Source organism: Triturus cristatus, chromosome 8 (assembly GCF_964204655.1).
Source record: "Triturus cristatus chromosome 8, aTriCri1.1, whole genome shotgun sequence".
Classification (NCBI taxonomy): domain Eukaryota; kingdom Metazoa; phylum Chordata; class Amphibia; order Caudata; family Salamandridae; genus Triturus; species Triturus cristatus.
This window is the reverse complement of record NC_140591.1, coordinates 228,677,290-228,703,259: the sequence shown is the minus strand read 5'-3', so window position 1 is coordinate 228,703,259 and position 25,970 is coordinate 228,677,290. Positions and strand designations below refer to the sequence as shown.

Here is a 25,970-nt window from a genome sequence, read left to right as displayed (position 1 = left end):
AAGGACAACTTGTCTTTCCCGTGCGCCGTCCTCGGGCGCTGTTTGTATTTAATGTACACTCCACATTCTGGCGTTCTCAGCCACTCTGCTGAAACTGTTTACTTCGACAATTACGACGTGAGCACAAGAATGAGCGGTTATGGGTTGCATCGTCTCCCACACATGTATCTTGAATAAAGCAATTTTGAAGTACCATCAGCTTCCTGATTCTAACTTCAAGAGCAGGGTAGGAGGACAGTGAATGGCATGAGTGCATGGTGAGCAATATGATCACTGTGAGTGGAGGGTGAGCGTGAAAGCAAAGGGCGAGAATGAGGAGTGGGTTGTCGAATGCAGGATGTATTCAGACACTTGGAGTAACTCAGCAATAGTTTAACATATCTGAAACCCTATGGCAGCAGTCAATAACATGCTATTATGTCATCAGTCAGGGATAGAGAGTGGCAGACATAAATAATGTGCTGATCCTGCAACAAACTTTCAGTCTTGTGATTAGGGTTACCAGCCAAGTATTTTGATGTCCCAGCCAGAACAAAAATAAGCCTAAAGTTGGAATTTTTAGCACTTATCTGTGCATAATTCAAACAGCAAATATCAATAGAGAGCGCTTTTAAATGTGTTATAGGGCTGCATTAATGATCTATGACTAACTATTAAAGGAAACGAAGACAGAATTTATTTTCAACCCTATTTAGTTTAAAGGCAAGGCCTTTGCAGCCTCTTTAAACAACAAAATGCCAGCATTTTTTTTGGAAAGGTGGCATCCCTACTTGTGATATGACTTTACATGAAATGCATTCTCCCACTGTGGCAGTAAAAGTAAAATACAAATGTATGGAATAGTCAAGAGTGGGGACCCAGAAGGTACTGGAATCAATGGGAAAAGAAAACCTAATCTTCGTTAACCAGTTTACAAAGGCACGTAAATATACAAATAGACTTTAAAAGACCTGTGAAATACTCGGTTGTGGTGGATATAAGACTGCAGACACTGAACAACCCATGCCATCGCAGATAAGCTGCAGCAGCCCGGTCTGAGACACATGAGGGAAGGGGGGGTTAAGCCCTATTAACCCTATGGGCGTGGCGCGCCTGCCGGCAATTAACCAGGGCATTAGTCACCTCCTATGACTCAACAGATCCACAGCCAAAATGTAATTCGCCCTCCTTTGGCAGCTCAATAATTTTTTTATAAGTATGATTCACTCGCGGCTCCTTTACTCTTGCTTTTCACGGTTTTATGTTATCCCTTCAATAAAGTAACTTGGTGTGCGTTTCTCCCTAAAAGGAAAGGTCGCGGCTCCCACAATAGACAGTGGCACCAAAACATTGGCCTTGCCGCAACAGCTGAAGAATTAGATCGCCTTTCAGAGTCGAATACGCGGTTTTCAAGTACCAACATCTTTTCCCAAAAGTTCCCCGAAATCGCTATTAAAAACGTGAATTTCGAAACATTTGAAGAGTGGAAAACAGAAGGATTGTTCTTTCTGGAACCCTGCGCTTCCGCCCACAATGAACAGCAGGTAAGAAACACCCGGTGGAAGCGACAGCCATCCGCCAGCCGAGCCCCGCCTGCTGCTCCTCTCGCGCTATCTGGGCTGCTCTGAGCCGCCTGACACAGACGTCCCGCCGCCTCTGTGCCCTGTGAGAGAAACCAGGCGCCGTGGGTGAAACCAACTTCCGGTGAAGCGAGTGAGCGGAGCTGCGCCCGTAGTGTGCCGGGTAAGTGGACGCTGTGACAGGCAATGCCGTAGGGTAACTGTTTGGGTGGGGGAGGGGCTGGAGCGCGACCTTGTAGGTAGTTTAGTGAGACCAGCCTTTGGGCCGCTGTGACGTCACCCGGGGGAGGGTGAGGATGAGGAACGTGCTAGGTACCAACTGTCACGTTTATGCGTAAGGCGTTCTAAACACTCGCCACTTCACGCAGACTGGCAGCTTTCTCGGATGCCTGAATTGTGTGCGGTCTGCTAAGTGCTTGCTATCCCTTAAAGCACCAGTGGTCACTTTGCGTTAGTGTTTTGTAGACTGTTTACTCTTGCGAAGCCGGGTGAAACACGCTCATGTGTTCTTAACCACAGTAATAACACAGTCTGCGCAATCTAGGCACCTTGCACATGAACATTCAAAGTTCGCAAGGACTTTTCCCAATCCGCTGGCAGCGATAGCACACTACATTGGCGGAGCTGTGACCCGGGCATTGGAGAATGTACTTTTTTCCCCGTGTGCTAATCTTGAGGCTCCATGATTGTACCCTGCTGGTACACTTGGTCTGGGGTTCCTATAATCCGACAGGCACAACAGCTCTGACTAGTGTTCTTGCCATCCACTGCCATTCATCACCTGCTTCGTATGCAAGAGACCCGACCTCTGCGAATAAGGGCGCTGCTTAAAACATTTACATAAATCCTTTGTTTCGCATAGCCGCTTGACTAGTCAGTATTTGAGTACCTTTCTCTTGAATTTTCTGCTACTGTAAGACAATGAGCATGTGGCTAAATAAGGCAGACCTAATGGGTTTGCTAATGCTTGTTAGTAGTAGTAACATTTATTGTATAGTTAATTAAAACCATAACAAATAGACATAACATCATTAGAATCAGACAATATGAAACACTTCATCTTCAAAGACTTGTTAACAATATAATCAACGATAGTCTAGTATTCAAATAACCTATACAGTACCCTTATTAAAATACCAAATGCCGCGTTCTAACCCAGTCCAAATGGGTCAACTCCATCAATAAGAAGTACATCATCACTAAAATACATATACAATATTAAATGTTCCTAAAACAAAGTCAGGAGTATATACACAGAACTAATTTATAATAACAGGAGCTGAATTAAAATAATACCTTAGTCCTTTACTTGGGGACCGGTGGGGCAATTCAATCTGAAAGGACGAAATGCTTTATGGATTCCTATCTTGCCTAACTTAGAGCTACCAGGAGCCATAAATACCAAGAGTTTTGTCTAAGAAGGATTAAACCGAAGGATTAAACCTCACCACCGGGACCCATCCGTCCTAGGTGTCCACTGTCCCCCAGATCGTCTCTTGCATACACTCCTTCAAAACGGATAAGTTAATTGCAGACAATTATTTAGGAGGAAAAGCTTTCGCCCGGGTGTTTAACAGTTGTTAAGATGTTCACAAATTTAGCACATCTCCCCAGCCCTCTGGGTGAGCTACTGCTGAAGCAAAAGGCTGATTGATGCTTGTGCACAAGAGCGAATGCCCTCTGCCTAAAAAATAGGTTTTAGCAGTAGTCTCCTTTGTTGATCTAGGGCCGGGCAACAACATAACAGATGAAACCATGATTCCCTATAATTGTTGCATAGCCTACACTTAAAATCACCCCCGCTGTCAGCCCAAATTGGGTTGAAATCTCTTATTGGTAACGCAAGTACTCTCATATATAGGATTTTGTCCCGAGTGTTTGCGTTATTGAGATCTTAGAAATATTTTTGTGGCTTCCCAACATGATAGGAATCCGTTAGGGGCTAAGCCCATCCTTGACTCTTGACGGACCGTAAATCCTGTTCCCAGGAAGAGTCTTTCATTTGCTTATTAAAAGCTGTCTTCCATGCCCGGTAAGGGATAGCATAGTCCCCCAGAGCGGACTCCTCGATCTTGAGTAACAGAATCGCCTCTTTAAGTTGACTAGACCATGGGTTGCCAAGTTTTTCATAAATCGACTTCAAATATTTTTTTAAGTAATGCTTGGGGGGGGGGGCCCTACACCTGATAAAATATTTTAACAAGTAAGCCTTGCAATCAATTGATTGAGTTATTAACCCTAGCTCAAGTCTTAAGCTGGTGCGTCGGACGTGTCGCGGTTGATGGAATATTTTGTTATATGGTCTAGTGTGACATAGCTCTAACGCGTCATCCATCACGCCAAGATAGGCACGATGCCCATACTGCAATGCTGGGAGTAAGGTTGCCATTATAACTCTTAAAATGGGGAAAGCAGAAGCAATACTTAATAAATGATTTAGTTGGCCAATTCCATAAGGAATAGCTGCCGCTTTGTTATTAAGATCTTTAACTTGGGCTACTGCAGAACCAGATTCACTAAACCACTCGCCCAGATATTTATAGTGCCTTGTACTGGTCTGAACTGCCAACTTCTTCCTACGGTAACTCCCGAATATCAGGAGGTTAGGTTTGGACTGATTTACCAATAAATGGTTTGCCTTGTTATATCTACCCAAAGCGTTGAAAGCCCTTTGCAAACCTGAATTGGTGTGATCCATGACCACAATATCATCGGCATATTGGATTATTTGTAATCGCACTTAGCTTAGATTAGGGGGGACAAAGCTACAGCCGTTCAGTGCTTTCCCTAAATTTGTTGTGTACAGATTAAACAACAGGGGTGCCAGAACACAACCTTGTTTTAGCCCTAGGTTAGTTTTTACTTTCTGTTACTGTTGTTGCACTAGTTTTCACTTGAACCCATGTCTCTGTATATAGTGATATTATGGCTCTTAACAAGTTTTATGGTATAACCCACCCCGCAAGCTTCCTCCATAGAATAGCCCTATCTACTCTGTCAAAAGCTGCACTGTAATCTATAAAACAGCACAGGTGAGGTGGTGTGTTCTTCTGAATGGCGTTATGCCTAAGGACAGAGAGAGCTTGAATATTGTCCACCTTAGAAGCTCCAGCCCAGAGCCCTGTTTGAAAAAATGTCAATTTTCCCTCCTCTGCCACCCAGGATTCCAAATGTTCTAGTAAAATTCAGGCATAGACTTTTGCTTCAAAATCCAGTTAGGCAACCAATCTATAGTTTGTGGCTGCGGTCCGATCTCCGCTCTTAAATATAGAGCATAAAATTGATCCTCTCCAACTGTCTGGTATGTCAGCGCTTAGAAAACAGTGGTTATAAAGAGCTGACAACACTACTGCCCAACCTTCATGCGCCTCCTTAAAAAGGTCAGCTGGCAGCACATTCGGGCCCGGGCCTCCATTAGCTTTCCGCTGTATTAATATCATTGCCACCTTTCCCCTATCTGTTAGATTACGCTCAGCCACCTGGATCTCTTCATCGGGCTGGGCCAATACTACCTCCAAAACCTCCTGATGTTGTAGGCCTGGTTCAGCTACCACCAACTTTTCTTTAAATGATAAAGTTGGAGTGGAGGGCCCTCCAACCTCTATTAAATTATCAGTCTGTCCCACATACAGCTCAGCGATATGGTACACCCATGCTGTGTCTGCAACCCCAATTTTCCTGCCCATATTTCTTTTTTTTAAATTTATTAATGTGGGCCCAAAGTCACACTTTTTAAAAAAAAATTTTTTATTGAAAACAACAGTGATCTACATATACAATTTTCATTCATGATTCCACTTCCTTACACATATAAGGCACATTTTAAAACAGTGTCTCACATATGCCTCCATCACTACTACATGTCCTCGTCTGAGTCACTTTCAACTTCTGGGGGTGTACAAATGTTCCCTCTATATATGTTCCATTTACCCCATACTCTTCCCCATTTTTGTGGACATTTCCTACAAATAAATGTAGCCTTTTCCGCTACCATGACCATATCCATATCATTGCACCATTGCATTAATGTCGGTACATTCTCTACTCCCCACTTTTGCGCAATGTTCCGCTTAGCTATGATCATGCCTGTCGTAGCCCTTTGGCGTTCGGCGTGGTTAAGATCTGTCGGCTCCCACACGTTAAGAAGACAGCATTTAGGTTCTAGCGGGATATGCTTACTGGCAACCTCTGTGATGGTTCTCAACACTGTCTCTCAATATGGCACAAGTTTCATGCAGCCCCATAAGGTGTGATAGAACGTGCCTGCCTCGCCGCACTGTCGCATGCAACATGGGTCAGGAGTCCTCCCCATCTTGTGAAGAAAGAACAGCCCTGGTGTAATAGGTCCTATGCAATATTTTGAACTGCACCAGTCGTAGTCTAGAGGAGATTGCCATCTCCTTAGGCGATGCTATTGCGTCTCGTCAGTCAGGGTCATCCATGTCTCCCACCTCTGACTGCCAGAACTCTCTGAGCCGGACAAGTGGATCTGCCTGGTTATTAATGATTTTCTTATATGTTAGTGAAGTCGCTCGTTTATGCAGATAGTCAGTGAGCAGTCGGTCCTCTAAAGGTGAAGGCTCCGGGAGCGTCACAGCAGGAGGAAGGGCTGCTTCTATTGCATGTTTAATTTGCATATACCTGAACTGTTCTCTCGGGGCCATTGTGTACTGTTCTTGCAAATAGGCGAAAATGACTACCTCTCCATTACACCAGAGGTCCCCCGGCTGGGAGATGCCAATCAGATCCCATTTTTGAAACCCTTTACTGTTATCCAATGTTCCTAATTGGCTTGTGTCCCACAGGGGTGTGTGTTGTGTAAGTCTGCCTGTCCATCCCAGGTGTCTATGAACCGCGTGCCATATACGGACAGTGTGTTTCGCTGGACCAACAAGGTCACGGTCCTTTCGATTGTTATAAAGTGCTCTATTAACACCTCCCTTCCCTAGGGTCATTCTGTCCAGGTGGTAGGTCGGGTCAGTGTCCGGCACGTGCAGCCATTGGTTGATTACCGTGAGCTGTGAGGCCCAGTAGTATGCTTTTATATCCGGCAGGGCTATTCCGCCATCATACCAACTTCGCACCAACTTATGAGCGGCCACTTTGGCCGGTTTGCTATCCCACAGGAGAGCAGCAATCTCTGAGTTCACTGCTTTAAAGTATGTGTCAGGGACAAGATACGGCATATTGTGTAGGGCGTACAGAAATCTGGGCAGGGCCATCATTTTGAAAAGGGCCGCTCTACCCAGTAGGGTGAGTGGTAGTGCCTTCCAATGTTTAATGTCACGTTTCAGTTTTTGAAACAGGGATTGTAGGTTGAGAGCAAAAAATGTGTCTTGAGCCGTTGTGACATGTATGCCAAGGTATTTAAAGCTATCCGTGACTATCAGGACTTTACAATCCCTTGGAAGACGCAGGGTTGTTCCATGTAGGACGTACAGCACAGACTTATCCCAGTTAATGGCATATCCAGATACTGAACCAAACACTGCCAAATATTGAGTATCGCATGGAGGGATCGTGTGGGTGAGGCAATATATAGTAATACATCATCAGCGTATAGGGAGATGCGATCCTCCCATTCCTCCCTCCATTTTAAACCAGGAATCATGGGGTCCCACCTGATCCAGGCCACCAATGGTTCTAGGACCAGTGCAAATAGCAAGGGCGACAGTGGGCAGCCCTGTCTCGTCCCTCTACCCAGGGTGATTTCCTTCGATATGTGGCCATTATTAACTATGTGCACTACAGGGTTGGCGTAAAGTAAATGTACCCAGGAACAAAATTTCGGTCCGAACCCCAAGTGCTGAAGGACCGCGAATAAGAAGGCCCATTCCACCGAATCAAAGGCCATCTTTGCGTCTAGTGAGAGGACCGCGGCATCTTCCAGTATAGTGTGTTTTCTGCCCAGCACACCATGTAGACGTCTAAGGTTCAGAGCTGTATTTCTACCGGGCATAAAGCCGTATTGATCCGGGTGGACCAGTTTGGCGAGATGGGGCGTAAGTCGAAGCGCCAGCGTTTTGGCTAGTATTTTTCCTTCTGCGTTAATTAAGGAGATCGGGCGATATGATGTGCATTCCTCCACTGGTTTACCTGGCTTACGTATGGCTACAATAGTTGCCAATCGTTGATCTCTAGGGAGTGTTCCTATGTCACGACCATGCTTAACAAGTATGGGGCTATCTTGTCTGCTGTATATTTATAAAACTCTGTTGGAATGCCATTCGGACCGGTGGCCTTGCCAGATTGTATTTTAGAGATGGCTATCTTGAGTTCGTCCACCATAATGTCTGCTTCTAAACTTTCGGTTTCTTGGGGTGCGAGCCGTGGCATACGAATATCCTCAAGAAAAGCAAGTGCATCCTGTACAGCGGTGGCAGTCATGGTGGTATAGATTAGCTTATAATGTTGTACTAGTGCATTATCTATGAGTTGTGGGTCTGATGTAAGTTCTCCCTCGTCTGTTTTTATCTGTGCTATCCATCTAAGCGCTCATTCCCTCTTGTCTAACCAGGCAAGGAGCTTGCCCGCCTTGTCACCCGATTCGTAGAAGCTGGGTGGCTTGCATACGAGACTTGGTGTCAGTCCATAGATATTCCCGGTATTCCTGTCTTTTGATGCGCAATGTGTGAGTTGTCTCATCCGTGGGGCCTGTGGCATGTTGGGATTCTAAGTGTTCTATCTCCTGCTCCAGGGTCTCTAGTACATGTTTTTTTTCCCTTTTATGTCCCTCAATTAGTGAGATAGCCTGACCTCTTATCAAAGGTTTGTACGCCTCCCATAACGTTGAGAGGAAACTGGCGCTTCGTTTTCCCGGAAATATTGTGAGGTTGCCTTGATTAAAGCTTTCCTGATCTTAAGAGTTCAGGAAGTATCCCGGATAGACAGGGTATATACGAGTTTGTATAGCATAGTGTGCCCTTATTTCTGCTTTGACTGGGGAGTGATCGGAGATTCCGCTGGGTAAATGTGTGGCTGTCCCTAGCCTGCCCAAACTGTCTACTGCTGTGAGTATGTAATCTATACGGGAGAGGCTATTATGAGCTCCTGAGTGAAATGTGTATTGCTTCTCGCGTGGGTTTTGGAATCTCCACACATCTAGTAGGTCCTGTGCGTCTATAAAGTCGGCCAGTGGGGAACTGACACGATGTTGTGGGCGGAGAGGGGTACGGTCTAATGCATCATTTACGTTCATGTTAAAGTCGCCCCCTAATACTAAATCTCCCTCTGGTATTGTTAGGAGGAATTTACCCAGCTCTTGAAGGGCAGTGGATTGCAGAGCGGGTGGGATATAAACCGATAAAAAGTTGATCATACGCCCCTCCCATTGGATCGAGATCGCCGCAAATCGGCCGTGGTCATCTTTAAAAGTATGATGGATGATAAGGGGGAATCGTTTTCGTATCAGAATCCCTACCTCCCCGGGATGCCGTGGTGAACTCCGAATGTGTCACTAATTGAAATCCCCATCTGTCAAGGGCCCTACAAATGGAGCCCATCAAGTGTGTTTCCTGAAGCATTATGACTGCCGGTGACATGCGTTTTAGATACTGCAGCACCAGTCCCCGTTTTATCCTCTCCCTCAGTCCATTAACATTCCAAGAAAGGAAGGACAGCATTGGTTGTGTGGTGCGGTGTGTCATTGGGTCAGACAATGTCATTAGGTATGTTAGTAGTTTTGCTATGTCGAGCAGCGAAGGGCATTGTGAACCAATGTCTGAAGTGATCATGTGTCGAGAGTTGCAGATCAATAACCAGAAAAACTGTAACATGAAAAACATTCCTATGATGAATATAAACATTTGTCAAAAAGGTTTCCCCTCCCTTTCCCATCCAGGACTCATCCCCCCTTCCTGCATCCCTGCCTAGTAGGTTTAGAACTACCCACCACCCCAATAGCAGAGTGCCTATGATCCCCAAAAAGAAATAAACCATAAACGTAGGGTTGTGCGGTTTTAGCGCCTAATAGTCTCTTTCTCCCTCTCGGGCCCCCAACAGTGCCCAAATCATATCACAGTTCCATAATAGTCCTTACATTATTGTCTCTACTGTGATACTGAATCAATACACCCCAAGTTTGCTCATAGGGAGCCGTCATGGCTTTCAAATTGGGATCCTTCCACCCCCATCATATATAGGGCAATAAATGAGATATCTACAGACCATTGTAGTCCAGGCAGTCTTTCATTTCCCGGAACGTGCTGTATCGCTGCCAGGGCTACCAGATCGGGAACTCCTGGATCTCGATGGGGAGTGCTGTATGTCTTAGTACTGGCGGGCAGAGCCTCTGGAATGATATTCAGCGTTTCTACTGACTGTCTCTTCTCCACGGCGTTGGGACACAGCAGGGCCTTCTTCAAGCCAATGCTGTGCTTCTTCTGGTGTCGTAAAGAACCAGGATTTGTCTCCGTCAAGGACCTTCAGTTTAGCTGGAGGGAACATCATATATTTAATTCCTTTGTCCCTAAGCGCCCGTTTAACTCCTTCAAAGGAACGGCGATCTCGCTTTACTTTCAGAGTAAAGTCCGGGAAAAATCGGACTGTTGTGTTATCATAGGGAAGGTCGCCTTTCACCCTGGCTGATTGAAGGATTGCATCCCGATCACGAAAGTTCAGGATACGGGCTAAGATAGTGCGAGGCAGTGCACCAGGCCTCGGCTTCGGGATCGGTGCTCTGTGCGCCCTCTTAATGGAGAATAGTGGGGAAAGTCTCTTGGGCTTGAGATGATTTAAGATAAGGTCTTCTAGGAAGAGGTTCACGCTGGGTCCCTCCGCCCCCTCAGGCACCCACCACTCGTATGTTGTTGCGACGGGCACGCCCTTCCTGATTGTCCAGGTGTAGTGCCATTTCTTTATGCTGGTGGAGTAAGTGTTGAACATTTTTCTTCAATTCACGTGTTGCGTTCTGCAGTTCTCCTACATTTTCTTCCATGGCCGTGACTCTTTCAGAGGATTTCCTCATGTCCGCCCGCATAAGGTTAATTTCTATTGTTACCTTATCAATTTTTGTCTCTAAGTTAGTGCAGACTGCTTGGATCGCTACCATTATCGAGCCTAAGGATGGCTCCACCGCTGGTGTAGCGTCCTCAGTCCCCCCGCTGTCGGTCGCTAGCTGTCGCGGCACCGCATATTTGTTAATTTTGTTGGCTTGGAGGGATGTAGTATTGCCTTTTGGCTTCGTCATGGTGTTACGAAAGATGGGTTCCAGACGTCGCTTTGTTTTATCAGGGGGCGCTACGGTACCGCCAGCCAGCCGTTATTGTGGGCTAGGATGTTTGTTTGTAGCAATAAGTCCGATTTGTCGGGGGGTGGTGAGACCTCGGCCTATCTGAAGCGTCGGCTTGGCGGATTGTTCATTCACTTATGAGCAATCGCACGTGGGGAGGGGGTCCGCAGAACCAGATCAGCCCGTACTTCTGTTGGAGGCTCACTAGGCTTTACTTTTGGCAATTCCTTCTCTTCGCTATCCTCCGGTGCTACACCTCATTCACTGGTCCAGAGTGGCCAGTTCCCTGCACTTTGGGCTGGAGGCCTTATGTGTGTTGCCGTTAATGAAGTCGACCGGCCCCTCATTCAGTCAGGACCACTGCCTTTTAAACTGAGTTTTTGTGGCCTGTAGGAACGGGCACTTAGAATGCCGGGGGGGGGGGGGGGGGGCGAATGATAGGCTCTATGGGTGAACGTCCCGGCCGTGCCTCTTCCAGCATAGCGATCCAAGCCTGGGCCCCACAAGTTTCTCCCCACCGCCGGGCATGCAGCAGCGTAGTGTCTGCCGATTAATCCCTTACCGTTTCTCTCCGCGTCCTCACCCCCCCCAATATTGTGCCTCCGTTATGCTGAGTTCGGGGGTGTATCCTCCGTGCAGGTTGTCACTACCGCGTTCCCGATGTAAATTCAGGGATGCGTCTCCTTTCGCGTGGGAAAGAGGGGCGGGCAGCCCGTCCGCAATTCCCCCCGTGGTCTCACCGCATCACTGTGGTGGCTGTGGCTGTGCAGCGTCCCCACGGGTACCCCAGGCGTCGCGATGAAAGCTTCGATGATAGGCCCCAGACCACGGCTCTCTCGTACTGCGGATCTCCAGCCTGTGGGTCTCGGTGCTGGTTACGTGACTCCACCCCCTGCCACCAAGGCCGGAGCTCCGCCACGCAATCTGTTATCGGCCCGGGTCAGTGGTTGTCGTAGACAACGGGAGCCGCGAAAACAGTCCCTCTGTAATTCCACACCTTCAGGGGTTGTTGCAGCACTTGTAGTACTTTCGGGATTACGGATCACTGCCGGATTTCATGGGCAATGTCGCGGGCCCCAACGGAGCACACAAGCTACGCCGCCATTACAGTCGGCGCAAGCCACGCCGCCCCCCCCAAAAGTCACACTTGGTTTAAATCCTTTAATAGCTGAAAGATTGTGACCCATTCCTTATCCTTTCTTTTCTTCTGAATCTCCCAAACGATTTTATTATGTGACCTTTTTTGCAGTTTCACTGCCGCAGCTGTTTTAAAAAAAAAGAATTACACTGGTGCACACGCCTTGCTTTACGCAGCGTTCGTCTGGATACGATGATTGCCTTACAAAAGTTTCCTGACCATACTGGGTTGTGTCCCCCCCCTTTTGAAGCTTGCGCCCACCCTCCTGTTCCAATATATGCTTTCGTGAGTTCTCCATAATGCTTGTTAGTAGTATCAGATGAAAAATTATTTGATTGTGAATAATCAGAATTGAACATTTTTCGATTCTGAAAATATGAGACTGAATTAACCATTGCTAAGTCTGTGTAATGTTTAGTGGTCTTCTGAGTGGCTTAGTCTCTCCTGTTCTCCCCTGCACATCACTTTCATTCCAACTCTCTCTGTAACTTGGGTCCTTATTTCTCATCACATATTTCAGAAATATTCCATCTGCATTATCTCACTCGTCATCATCTTCCACTTGATAGCTGTCTTTTAACTCTCCTATACTCACACTCTCCCCTCACTTATAAACACAGCATTTTCTTTTCCTTTGGCACTGTCAGTATTTCTACAGGTGTATATCCTTCACACGCTTTCTTTTAATATAAAATGTTAATTACAATTGTCACATATGTAACCATAGCTGTGTGCACTCTAGAAGGGCCAAGGATTAGACGAACATGTAGCTTGAACACCTTCGTTACCTAGTGAAATGCACCGTGAGAATCTCGCATTGCCAAAGCATCAACTCCAGAGCTCTCAATCGGACGCTGTCAGGGCACCCCCATCGGGAAACACCCATTACAACACAGTCATTACAACAACCTACCTTTACAACGCAACTATTACAATGCAACTGCCTTTACATTGCATGCCATTACAATGCATGCCATTGCAACGCATGTCACTACAATGCATGCCACTACAATGCATGCCACTACAATGCATGTCACTACAAAGCATGTCACTGCAACGCATGTCACTACAACGCATGCCATTACAACGCATAATAAGGTAAGTAATGGAGATCTATTTAGTATTAGGGTGGGTATGGGTTTTGGGGTACATGGGAATAGTAATTTTTACCCCTACACTATTCAACACTTCCCCTACTGTTGCACTCACTGGAGTGGGAGTAGTAATTATTACCCCTACACTAGCCAACACTTAACCTACTGTTGCCCTAAAAGTATTATGCATTGTAATGGTATGCATTGTAATGGCATGCGTTGTAAAATCATGCAATGTAATGGTAATTGCGATGTAAAGACTGTGTTGTAAAAGCATGCGTTGTAACATCACATATTCAACCCAAACACCTGAAGGTGACTACATTCTCACTATGCACTATACAAAACTGATACTATACATGAAACCAAAACTACAGAAACACAACATCTAATGGAAAGCAAACACTTTTAGGGAATACAGGATGAAGTAAAACATTTAGACATGAATTACCTTAAGCGTTTTTACAGTCGTTAAGAAATCAATTGAAGTGTTTGCCTGCCAATTTAAAGACATAAATATCGGACCCTTTAGGGACCTGTTTCTAAATAAATTGTTTAATTACTGCCAAGTGTTAGACCTGGCATAGCAGGACCTTCAGCCACCCTATTTATTCACTTGGTGTCTCAAAGTAGCAAATGCCTGATTTAGATGCGAACGATAATGGAAATCTTCTGATTCCTGGAGGAAGTGTTAAATCTAAATGCAACTCCACCAAATGCATATGTCTCTGATAGAAGAAATTCCACAGGAGGGAAACTCCTTACGAAAAAGAGGATTTTGCATTTCTACCCAATGTACAATTTCCTTCACTACTGTGACAGGAGACTTTGATACTACTAAAGACACTGAGGGGAATATTATGACTTCACTTCTTTACTCAAAACTCTAGTAGAAACAAAAATGGACACTGACAAAAGTCCATTATAAAAACAAACAGCACATACTATGTATCCGATTCCCATTACATCATAATACCCTGCATGACATCAAAAGTCCTCTCTAAATAGTCTAGAGTCAGTCTACACTTAGTTTTCTGGCTGATTAGAAGCTGAACTGTTCATAATAAAACCCAGAAAATTCAAAGAAGAAAACTGCAACAGCATCGATTTAAACTTAAATATAAAGAGCAGAACACGGAACCCGTGAATTGAATGGGAGCTAAGAAGATCATACAAACTTGCAATATGTTGAAAAGTATTGAGAAATAAAACTATAGAATTGATTAAATAAAGTTAAGGGTGTGGCTGGGAGGGCTAATCTTAGCCTCTGTGTCTTTTATGGATTCCAAACCTCTTGTCACAGTAGTGCGGGGCAGTTTATATTCTGTTACTAGACCAGAGACTCATTTATGACAAGTTCAAATTATTACTGGCATTGGAAGAGATATGCATCAGTAGTTTAAAATAAAAAGACTTGAAAGTAACTCCCTGAGACCCTTCTGCCACATTTCGTAATGTCCTCAAAATGGCTAAAGGAAGTGAAAGCTTAGGGCACCATTGTCCCCTTGCTGAAAAGGGTCCAAGCACAGAAATATCAATCCTGGCATTCTCCTTAAGCTACTTAAGCCATCTTGCCAAAACAGAGGAAGAAACTGGCTGAAAAGGCTCCTTGAATGAAATTATTAAATCAACAGCTATGAAGCTGATGTATATGAAATAGGCGACTGGGATATTCTGGTTTGGAAGCCTTTATTCAGGAAAAGCATAGGCACGTCCGAATCCAGTAAGTGCCCTTCAAGGATAACAACCACTTATTCCATCCAGCCAACATTCCAATAGCCAATTATCTTGTGCAGTACACTGCACGAGAACAACAATGTCAATAAATACTTCTCCCCTTTTTAAACAACATAACCAAAATTGACATACAAATAATAAAGCGAAACCAAAGTAAATGATGGACGGAGTGTTGAACATTGCAAGCACTCACCCCCAGTCAACTGATCTGGGTTTAATCCATCACCGTTCTTTAGCCCACTCTGCCACCCCAGTTTGGACATGGCCATATGCAAATCAGTCTGACCCTGTGCCTCATGGGAACAGTCCAGCCCGAACTGCCAAGCCATGCCTTCCCTGGACCGGAAACAAGCTCCCTAGGACCGGTTTCTGGCATTCCAGCCGTCTTCAGCCAGGCTTGCTTGAATCCAGCGGCAAAATGAGCAAGGGACTCACGTCTGAGCATACCCTGCCAACTTATGGCGAACAAAGCGAAACCAAAGGAAATGATGGTCGGAGTGTTGAACATTGCAAGCACTCACCCCCAGTCAACTGATCTGGGTTTAATCCATCACCGTTCTTTAGCCCACTCGGCCACCCCAGTTCGGACATGGCCATATGCAAATCAGTCTGACCCTGTGCCTCATGGGAACGTGTTATCATGATATTCTTTGTGCTTCCCCATAACTAGTATGTCATCCTGAAAAAAATGACTCCTGTAACAGCCTTGAATAAGTGATGCATCAGCCTCTGAAGCACTGCAGCCACTGAGGCCAGCCTAATCAGCATCCCCACAAGCCTAAAGGGATCACAAATGCAGTCACCTGATGGTAAGCCAAGTTTAAATCTATAGTGGAAAACCATTTCACACCCCTAGTTTGCACAAGCAGTTTGTTAATCTTAGGTAAGGGAAATTTGTCGATGACACTATTCCTATTGAGGTCCCTCAAATCAGCACACAATGTCACCGTGCCAGTGGCCTTGGGGGCCACAAGCGAAGGGGCCTGCCACTAAGTACTTTCCACAGGCTCTAGAATACCTTTCTCAACAACTTATTTGATTCAGACAAAACCTCTCTAGCACTGGAAGGTATGTTCCAAACTTTATGACACACAGGTTTGGTACCTTCCTTCAATAAAAGTGTGTGGGAAAACCCCTTTAGTTTCCTAACTTCAACCGAAAATACACTGGGGAACTCTTGTTCCATTTGTACCCCCATCCTTGTTTCCTCGCAGCCTTTCAAAAGGACTGGTTCCTCACTGTTGGGATTTAATGTTATACCCAATGCTTTCTGATCCATTCAACCAAAAATTGACCCTCAATTTATGTTACTCTGGCAGAGAACAGACCAGGGCTGTTCTTCTACACCTGATGGAGTCAACCAAATCTTTACTGAGACCGCAAAAGGTTGAATGTTGTTAAAACCCTGCTTTCAGGCGCTATGTTTTTGCAGAAAAAACTATTTGAAATGTCAAGAGTTGTTTTGTATTTTTTGCGCACTATGTTGTTTTTTAGTGCTGCACTGTCTGCATTTTGTACTGCAGATGTGCGAGTATGGCTATTTAAATGTCTGTAGTCTAAGACTAGGTGGTATGAATGGTCTGGTTTCACTACTGGGTACAAAGGATTGTTCATTGGTGAGATTTTATATTAACATGACATATATAAACTTCAGATATTAATATGCGTAAATCTCATTTTTACCTGGAAAACAGATAATCGGTACATATAGTCAAGTCACCAAATGCACTTTGATACCAAATGTAAAGTACTTTGGGTAGAAGTATATGTCTCTGAGGAAAGCTCACAACAAGCTGGTTCTCCGGGAATATGAACTATATCACAGTTATATCAAGAACTAATGTGAAATAATGGTAAAATATGGCATAAACAGTAGTTACATTTATGTGAATGGAATTAGAGACTGACCCTTTAGGAGTTAATCACGTCAGATATCTACTTGTCCATGGGAAAGGTTGCTTAACAAATCTACTTGCCCTGTAACAAAATCCACTTGTGCCTTTCGTGCCATGTAGTGTAGACAAATTATGACAGCAATCTCATATAAGAGCTCTGATATAACCTCCCTCATTATGCCAGGGCTCATACCAAAGTAGGGTTTGAATACTATCAATTCCTTCATTTTGCCACCTTTCTGCAGAGCTAAATACTGGGGCTGAAGGTAGTGGTAAGCAATTGTTCCAGAATTGGAATGCCCGTTTGAGTCTGTGCAAACCTACTAACTTGCATGTTTTAAGAGTTTCAACAGTTTTTTTCTAATCTTTTGCCATACTGAGAAAGGCTGGAAATTTACTCACAGTGGCAGACTGAAATCTTCCCACAGGGTTGGCAAAACAGTGGTTGGAGGGAAGGTGAACTTGCAAACACTCAATAGATTTTCACATGAGCGGATCTACACATTGTGGTGCCAATTCCGATCCGGTAAAAAGCGGGTACGAACCGTCGGACGGAGCCTTTTCTCCGTCCGACTCGTACCCGGTGCGAAATCCATCCGAAAATGCAAGTACGATTCGGACGGAAACACCATTTCCGTTCGAATCGAACAAAACACCGACCGAACAGAATCGAAACACAATTCCGATCCGGAAAAGCGCCGACCTGACGTCAGTACGCATCCAGCCTACGTTTCACGAACCAGGAAGTATGATTCGAACCGACGTCATCTCGCACGGAATATATTTACCGGCTGCCAAAAACTGCCGGGAAATCAGGACGACACACGCAAGGAGCAGCTGGACGCGACGAACAGATATGGACCCGAACCTACGTGCCATCCCTGCCCTCCTAGCAGTCCACCTGGCGTACAGGAACCGACGCAGACGCCGCAGAAGGTCAGCACAACAACCAGGGGCAAAGGGGGGGGGCAGGGGCAGGACACACAACACCAACACATGGTACCAAATCATACATGGCCTGGACATACCTGACCATCAGGGCCTGGTCACCTCCAGGGGGTGGGGGCATGGCCAGCAACGCATGCGTCCGCCACAGCGGAAGTGGATGGTTACGCGAACCGGTACGTACCCTACCCAGGCCGCAAGAGCGTGGGTACGGAACGTACCACGCGTCCCCCTACGTCACTACAACAATGGCGGTACGGCCCGTACCCACGTCAGAAAGGCCTGGGTACGGCTCGTACCAGCATTGCTGGGGTCATGTAGGGGTACGCGTGGTATGACCCGTAGCCACGCCCCCAAGGACTGTGTACGGTGCGGACCCCACGGCACCGCAACAATGGGGGGACGCACCGTACCCACCCACCAAAGGCATGGGTACGGGCCGTACCCAGGCATGCAGAGCGTGGGTACGGGTATGTACGGACCGTACCCCCACCCCAGCAGTGTATGTACGCCCCGAACCCCCACCCGTGTATGTACGCCCCGAACCACCACCCGTGTATGTACGCACCGAACCCCCACCCGTGTATGTACGCACCCAACCACCACCCGTGTATGTACGCACCGAACCACCACCCGTGTATGTACGCACCCAACCACCACCCGTGTATGTACGCACCGAACCCCCACCCGTGTATGTACGCACCGAACCCCCACCCGTGTATGTACGCACCGAACCACCACCCTTGTATGTACGCACCGAACCACCACCCGTGTATGTACGCACCGAACCCCCACCCGCGTATGTACGCACCCAACCACCACCCGTGTATGTACGCACCCAACCACCACCCGTGTATGTACGCACCGAACCCCCACCCGTGTATGTACGCACCGAACCACCACCCGTGTATGTACGCACCGAACCACCACCCGTGTATGTACGCACCGAACCCCCACCCGTGTATGTATGCACCCAACCACCACCCGTGTATGTACGCACCCAACCACCACCCGTGTATGTACGCACCGAACCCCCACCCCAGCATTGTATGTACGCCCCGAACCCCCACCCGTGTATGTACGCCCCTAACCCCCACCCCAGCATTGTATGTACGCCCCGAACCACCACCCGTGTATGTACGCACCGAACCCCCACCCGAGTATGAACGCACCGAACCACCACCCGTGTATTTACGCACCAAACCCCCACCCCAGCATTGTATGTATGCCCCGAACCCCCACCCGTGTATGTACGCACCGAACCCCCACCCGTGTATGTATGCACCGAACCCCCACCCCAGCAGTGTATGTACGACACGTACCCCCACCCACGTATGCAAGGAGCGTACCCCCCACGCCAACAGTGTAAAGTACGACACGTGCCCCCACCCGCGTATGCATGGAGCGAACCCACACCCGTGTATGTCATGAGCGTACATATTGTGAAATAGGAGAGGTGGGTGCAGAGTCCTCCCAGCAGTGCCCAGCCACAGGAGGGGTGTGTGCAGAGTCCTCCCAGCAGTGCCCAGACACAGGAGGGGTGGGTGCAGGGTCCTCCCAGCAGTGCCCAGAGACAGGAGGGGGGGGGTGCCTATCACTCCCAGCAGTGCCCAGAGACAGGAGGGGTGGGTGCAGAGTCCTCTCAGCAGTGCCCAGAGACAGGAGGGGTGGGTGCAGAGTCCCCCAGCAGTGCCCAGACATAGGACAATATACCCCATCAACAAGTTCAGTGACCAACAAGGGTGATACCCCAGATGCAGGTGGAGCCATCGCTGAGCCAGCATGGCCATATTGAAAGGCAACCCTCACACATCCAGGAAATGTAGACACAGCACAGCACAGCATATGGGAGACACCCTGCAGGGAAAATGGCCGGCTCCACGGAGGATGGAACACACCTTGGGACAATGTCACCATACAGTGAGAGCAAACATGACCAAATACCATTGGCAGAGACCTCTGTGATGGCACGCAGATGGCAGGGTACACCCCATGAGCAGCACACTCCAACATTTCACAGACCCCTAACACATTATCACCACCCCAACTCAGGGAGCACCAGCACCAACAGCAAGTCCAGGAAAGCATCAGTGTGCAAAACCAAAAGAAAATGCTTTATTCAGCAGGAAAATATCTCTGAGAAAATGTCCACTAGGGCCATGGGCCAGGCCAGCAGCAAAGTCCGGGGGGGGGGGGGGGTACACATCGGGACGTGTGTCCCCTAGCTTGCCTGCACAGTTCACATGTCCATTTCATCCACAGAAGAGGGGGCATCAGGGGGGAGGGTGGAAACAGGCACCGCAGGGACAGGATGGGCAAGGGTAGGTGTTGTGGGTGCAGGGAGGGATGATTCCGCCACAGGGGGGGTGCCAGCGCCAAAGGTGGAGGACAGAATGGTGCTGCACACGTTGGCAAGGTCCCCCAGCTACTCCCCCGCACCCAATCGAACCACAGGCCCCAAGGAGGGGGGGGGGGGGGCAGAGGGATGGGTCGCAGCGCCACTGGGGGAGGGTGTGGACAGGGTGGGGGACTCAACTCCCCTGGCCGGGTCCTGCCTCCACCGCTTGCGGGGTGGTGTCCTCCTGGGGTGGGGGGGGCACACTTGCAGTGGATGATGCTGTCACCGACTGTTGGCCAGGAGAGCTAAGGGGAGTGGATTTGGAGGGAGTGGGTTGTGTGGACTGCAGACTCCCACTGTGGCTGCGTGTTGTACGTTTCCCCCCCGACCCAGTGGGTGTGCCTTCCTCACCCTGTGTGTGCGTGACAGGAGGTGTGCGCTTCGACTTCCCTGGTGGTGTGGTGCCTGTGTCTGGTGGGGTGCGTGCACGCTGATGTCTGGATGTGCATGGGACAGGCACGGGAGTGGGAATTGTGGATGGGGCAGGGGTAGGGGGGGGTAGGCAGCGCTGCAGGAGATCCAGTGCTGCAGTCAGTGTGGAGTCTATGGACCTCAGCAACTGCCGTTGGTCAGACTGCGCAGCCGACATGCCCTCCATGTATGCCTCCATCTGGGTCAGCACCTGGGTGTGGGCATGGAGGACATTTAGCATCGCAGTCTGACCAACCTGCAACTGCCTCAGGATGTCCACAGACTCACCGCAGCAGTGGTGACAGGGGCAGGGGGTGCGGTGCCTGTCAGGAAGGAGACATGTGGGGACCGAGCACGGAGGGAAGGGCCACGAGCAGGTGGGAGGCCGGTGATGGAAACTGAGGTGGCGGGGGGGATGTGGAGGGCTGCCATCAGCTGGGGGGGCAGACTCCGCCACCTCTGGGAGCTCAGCCTCGGACCCGTCTGCGTCATAGTCTGTGTTGGCAGTCGACAGGTCCTCTGCCTCACTCCCTTCGGCCTCCGTGCCACTCCATGTGCCAGACAGGACCGCACTGCTGGCACTGGTGCTCAATCCCTCCTCCCGGTCCGTGCTAGTGTCTCCTTCCATGTCCCCCGGCGATGCTGTGGGCAAGGTGAAGAGACAGGAGATAATCAGACACCTGTACACATATGTCACATGAGTCAAATATACATAGGTCACATTGCATAGCCTGAAAAGCAACAGGAGTAACACCTACAAAACAATGTACACATGTAGGCCATGGAACACACAGTTTGTCGACCCACCATGCCACTGAGACACAATGGAGAGCATGACACAACAGCAAATCACTGCACCTAAATTTTTACAGAGGAGCCAGCCTCTGGGGACAAATGTGCACAGCATCTGCACCACACTGCGTCGTCAAAAAGGGATGAGCAGGAATCATATCCATTTACTCTTGCCACATGCTGCAAAGGCAATACATGAAACCATGCCAAACATGACTGGGTCACTGCACCTTGAGCGTATGTCCAGTCAAACATCACACACTGGCCACACCCAGCAAGGAGGATGAAGCTTCTGACATGTAGGCCTTGTACGCACAAACCACCCACACCTGAGACAATCTCATTGAGACGGAGAAAGTATGTACACCTCTTACTCTGGGATGAAAACACATGGCCTCCACTAATTCATGACTGTACACACACTGCCCCTGGTGCGCCTGTCCACACATCATTGACAGGCAAACATCATCAGATTGTCTTAACAACACACACAGGTAATGCCCACTGTGAGTATGCACAAGCAAAATGGGTCCCCCTGTACAGTGGACACATGTAGCAACCTGTAGGTCCTAACAGTTGAGCCCAGGGTACAATGCCACCCTACCCAACCCATGGCGAAGACACAGTGAATGGCCATATTGTTGGATGACGCACATGATACCTAGGAAGAGGTGCCCCAGGGCACAGTAGTGCCCACACTCCTCCATGGTCCAGGATGGACATGACTGCAAATTAAGCAACCGTCCCTGCACTTAGCAGGCCTCCCACTCAGGCACATCATGTCAGAGGGCACACAATTGGACATGCATGCTGGAAGGCTGTACATTTTGGAGACACACCCCTATGTCCACAATGACTGAAATTGGCCAGGGCACACGCAAGGTCCCCAGATCTGTGACACATCACCCCCACACATGATGCTGCTAGCATTGGGCACCTGCATAAACTGCCTGCCTAAATAACCTTGTGCAAGAGTGGCTACAGACAGACCAGGGAACACATGGCAAGGAGGGGAAGGGAGGGAGTGAGAACAGCACTGGGCTACTTTGGGGAGAAGTTGACGCACTGCACAATCAAACCCTGGCAGTGTATCCATGCAACTGCGCACTTACATTGGCTGGGGACACACAACTGACACACATGTACCTACCCCCTTCCTGCTGCTGCTTCTCCTGTAGGCGCCTGTCCATATCGGGGAAGACCACCGCCAGCACACGCTTCTGGATGTGGGTCAGACGACGGCGCCCACGGTTCTTACGGCTCTCAGGTGAGTCCCCCAGCAGGACCCGTGCAATCCTCCTCGTCCAGCACCGGATGTCCTGCCAGCGTTTCCTCACCTGAGACAGGCCCCGCATCCGACCCTCTGTACCCCTCACGGCACTGACGGCTGTCCTCCAGATCTCCCCCTTGGCAATGGCGCCTACCTGTGAGGATGCAAAAGTGAGAATACATTAATCCACATGAGCAAAGACACAGAGACACACATATAGAACAATCCTCTTCATGAACAGGCCATGGTATGCATGCAACTCATTGCACCTTTGTCATAGGGACATAATCCACTGTGGAAGGCCAAATGCACTACGTGCCATTGAAAGTACACGGGTGGCATGAGGGGTACCACACACTCACTGACCAGGGATCACACTGTGCCTCACAGGCTACACCAGGATTATGTACAGCACCTCAAAGCAGTCACCTGCCCCAGCACACTGATGCTACCTCAGCAGAGTACACAGACACACACAGGCACAGGACAATCACATGGCATTGCCAACTGCGGGTACACACCTCACTCTGCCCATGTGCCAGTAGACGGGGGGTGTCACAGGTGTGGGGCTGGCTCAGCACGGCATGCACACAGCACTGCTCCCTGCTCACATCGGATGGGCAGGCTATATCCATCCCTCATGCAGCTTGTGTGCAACACTCCCCATATGCACTCACCCACATGACAGGGGACTTACACACACACCAATGTGCAGGGGACGAACACGGCCTTTGGACACTCACAGCACAGGTACACTGAACAAACACACATCCATGGGTACTGTCACCTGTCACACTGGGGGGAACACAGGATCACATCAGGACTGTGGAAACAACATCCCCAGGAGGAGTAGCCCGGCAGTATGTGGCATGCACCATGCATTCATTGTCACAGTAGGCACTACTTGCATAGTGCCTAGACAAATATTTTTAGGAGCGGGATGTTGGTTTATAGGGGATAAGGGTGGGAAGTGTTTTAAAAATGTTTATATATTGTTTAAATTTTGTAAAAATTTATTTAGAAATTGTAAATTAAATTTCGAGATTTACAAATAATTTTAGGAGTGGGATGTTGGTTTATAGGGGATAAGGGTGGGAAGTGTTTTAAAAATGTTTATATATTGTTTAAATTTAAAAAAAAATTATTTAGAAATTTTAAATTACATTTAGATTTTTACAAATATTTTTAGGAGTGGGATGTTGGTTTATAGGGGATAAGGGTGGGAAGTGTTTTAAAAATGTTTATATATTTGTTAATTTTTAATAAAAATTATTTAGAAATTGTAAATTAAATTTAGAATTTTACAAATAATTTTAGGAGCGGAATGTTGGGTTATAGGGGATAAGGGTGGGAAGTTAAATAAAAATGTTTATATATTTTTTAATTTTAAAAAATAATTATTTAGAAAATTTAAATATAATTTAGAATTTTACAAATCCCATAATTAAATATAGATTTGAGTCAGAATAGTAAATTAATTAAGTTCAGTCTCCAGCACTTATCTTAATTAAATATAGACTGGAGTGGGAATAGTAAATTTATTCAGTTCATTGTCCAGCACCTACTGTAATTTAATATAGTTTGGAGTGAGAATAGTAACTTAATTAAGTTCAGTGTCCAGCACTTATCTTAATTAAATATAGACTGGAGTGGGAATAGTAAATTAATTCAGTTCAGTGTCCAGCACATACTATAATTAAATATAGGTTGGAGTGAGAATAGGACATTAATTAAGTTCAGTGTCCAGCACTTATTTTAATTTAATATAGACTGGAGTGGGAATAGTAAATTAATTTAGTTCAGTGTCCAGCACCTACCCTAATTTAATATAGGTTGGAGTGAGAATAGTAAATTAATTAAGTTCAGTGTCCAGCACTTATCTTAATTACATATAGACTGGAGTGGGAATAGTAAATTAATTAAGTTCAGTGTCCAGCACTTATCTTAATTAAATATAGATTGGAGTGGGAATAGTAAATTAATTAAGTTCTGTGTCCAGCACATACTCTAATAAAATATAGGTTGGAGTGAGAATAGTAAATTAATTAAGTTCAGTGTCCAGCACTTATTTTAATTTAATATAGACTGGAGTGGGAATAGTAAATTAATTTAGTTCAGTGTCCAGCACCTACCCTAATTTAATATAGGTTGGAGTGAGAATAGTAAATTAATTAAGTTCAGTGTCCAGCACTTATCTTAATTAAATATAGACTGGAGTGGGAATAGTTAATTAATTAAGTTCAGTGCCCAGCACCTACTCTAATGTAATATAGGTTGGAGTGAGAATAGTAAATTAATTAAGTTCAGTGTCCAGCACTTATCTTAATTAAATATAAACTGGAGTGGGAATAGTAAATTAATTCAGTTCAGTGTCCAGCACATACTCTAATTAAATATAGGTTGGAGTGAGAATAGTAAATTTATTAAGTTCAGTGTCCAGCACTTATCTTAATTTAATATAGACTGGAGTGGGAATAGTAAATTATTTTAGTTGAGTGTCCAGCACCTACCCTAATTTAATATAGGTTGGAGTGAGAATAGTACATTAATTAAGTTCAGTGTCCAGCAGTTATCTTAATTAAATATAGACTGGAGTGGGAATAGTTAATTAATTAAGTTCAGTGTACAGCACCTACTCTAATGTAATATAGGTTGGAGTGAGAATAGTAAATTAATTAAGTTCAGTGTCCAGCACTTATCTTAATTAAATATAGACTGGAGTGGGAATAGTAAATTAATTTAGTTCAGTGTCCATCACTTATCTTAATTAAATATAGACTGGAGTGGGAATAGTAAATTATTTTAGTTCAGTGTCCAGCACCTACCCTAATTTAATATAGGTTGGAGTGAGAATAGTAAATTAATTAAGTTCAGTGTCTAGCACTTATCTTAATTAAATATAGACTGGAGTGGGAATAGTTAATTAATTAAGTTCAGTGTCCAGCACCTACTCTAATGTAATATAGGTTGGAGTGAGAATAGTAAATTAATTAAGTTCAGTGTCCAGCACTTATCTTAATTAAATATAGACTGGAGTGGGAATAGTTAATTAATTAAGTTCAGTGTCCAGCACCTACTCTAATGTAATATAGGTTGGAGTGAGAATAGTAAATTAATTAAGTTCAGTGTCCAGCACTTATCTTAATTAAATATAGACTGGAGTGGGAATAGTAAATTAATTCAGTTCAGTGTCCAGCACATACTCTAATTAAATATAGGTTGGAGTGAGAATAGTAAATTTATTAAGTTCAGTGTCCAGCACTTATCTTAATTTAATATAGACTGGAGTGGGATTAGTAAATTATTTTAGTTCAGTGTTCAGCACCTACCCTAATTTAATATAGGTTGGAGTGAGAATAGTACATTAATTAAGTTCAGTGTCCAGCACTTATCTTAATTAAATATAGATTGGAGTGGGAATAGTAAATTAATTAAGTTCTGTGTCCAGCACATACTCTAATAAAATATAGGTTGGAGTGAGAATAGTAAATTAATTAAGTTC

The 25,970-nt window shown here is 46.4% G+C and overlaps 1 protein-coding gene across 2 annotated transcripts in view; it reads left to right on the top strand.

The window, feature by feature from the left end:
- The first annotated feature begins 1,204 nt into the window (after nucleotides 1-1,204).
- Nucleotides 1,205-25,970, top strand: part of MTMR2 (myotubularin related protein 2) — a 450,663-nt gene continuing 425,897 nt past the window's right edge. Inside the window, exon 1 of one of the 2 annotated variants that reach the window (XM_085621424.1) lies at nucleotides 1,205-1,722. The gene's annotated coding sequence lies outside the window, so the exon portion shown is untranslated. The remainder of the gene's footprint in view (nucleotides 1,723-25,970) is intronic. The other variant, XM_085621425.1, reaches the window with a different exon arrangement.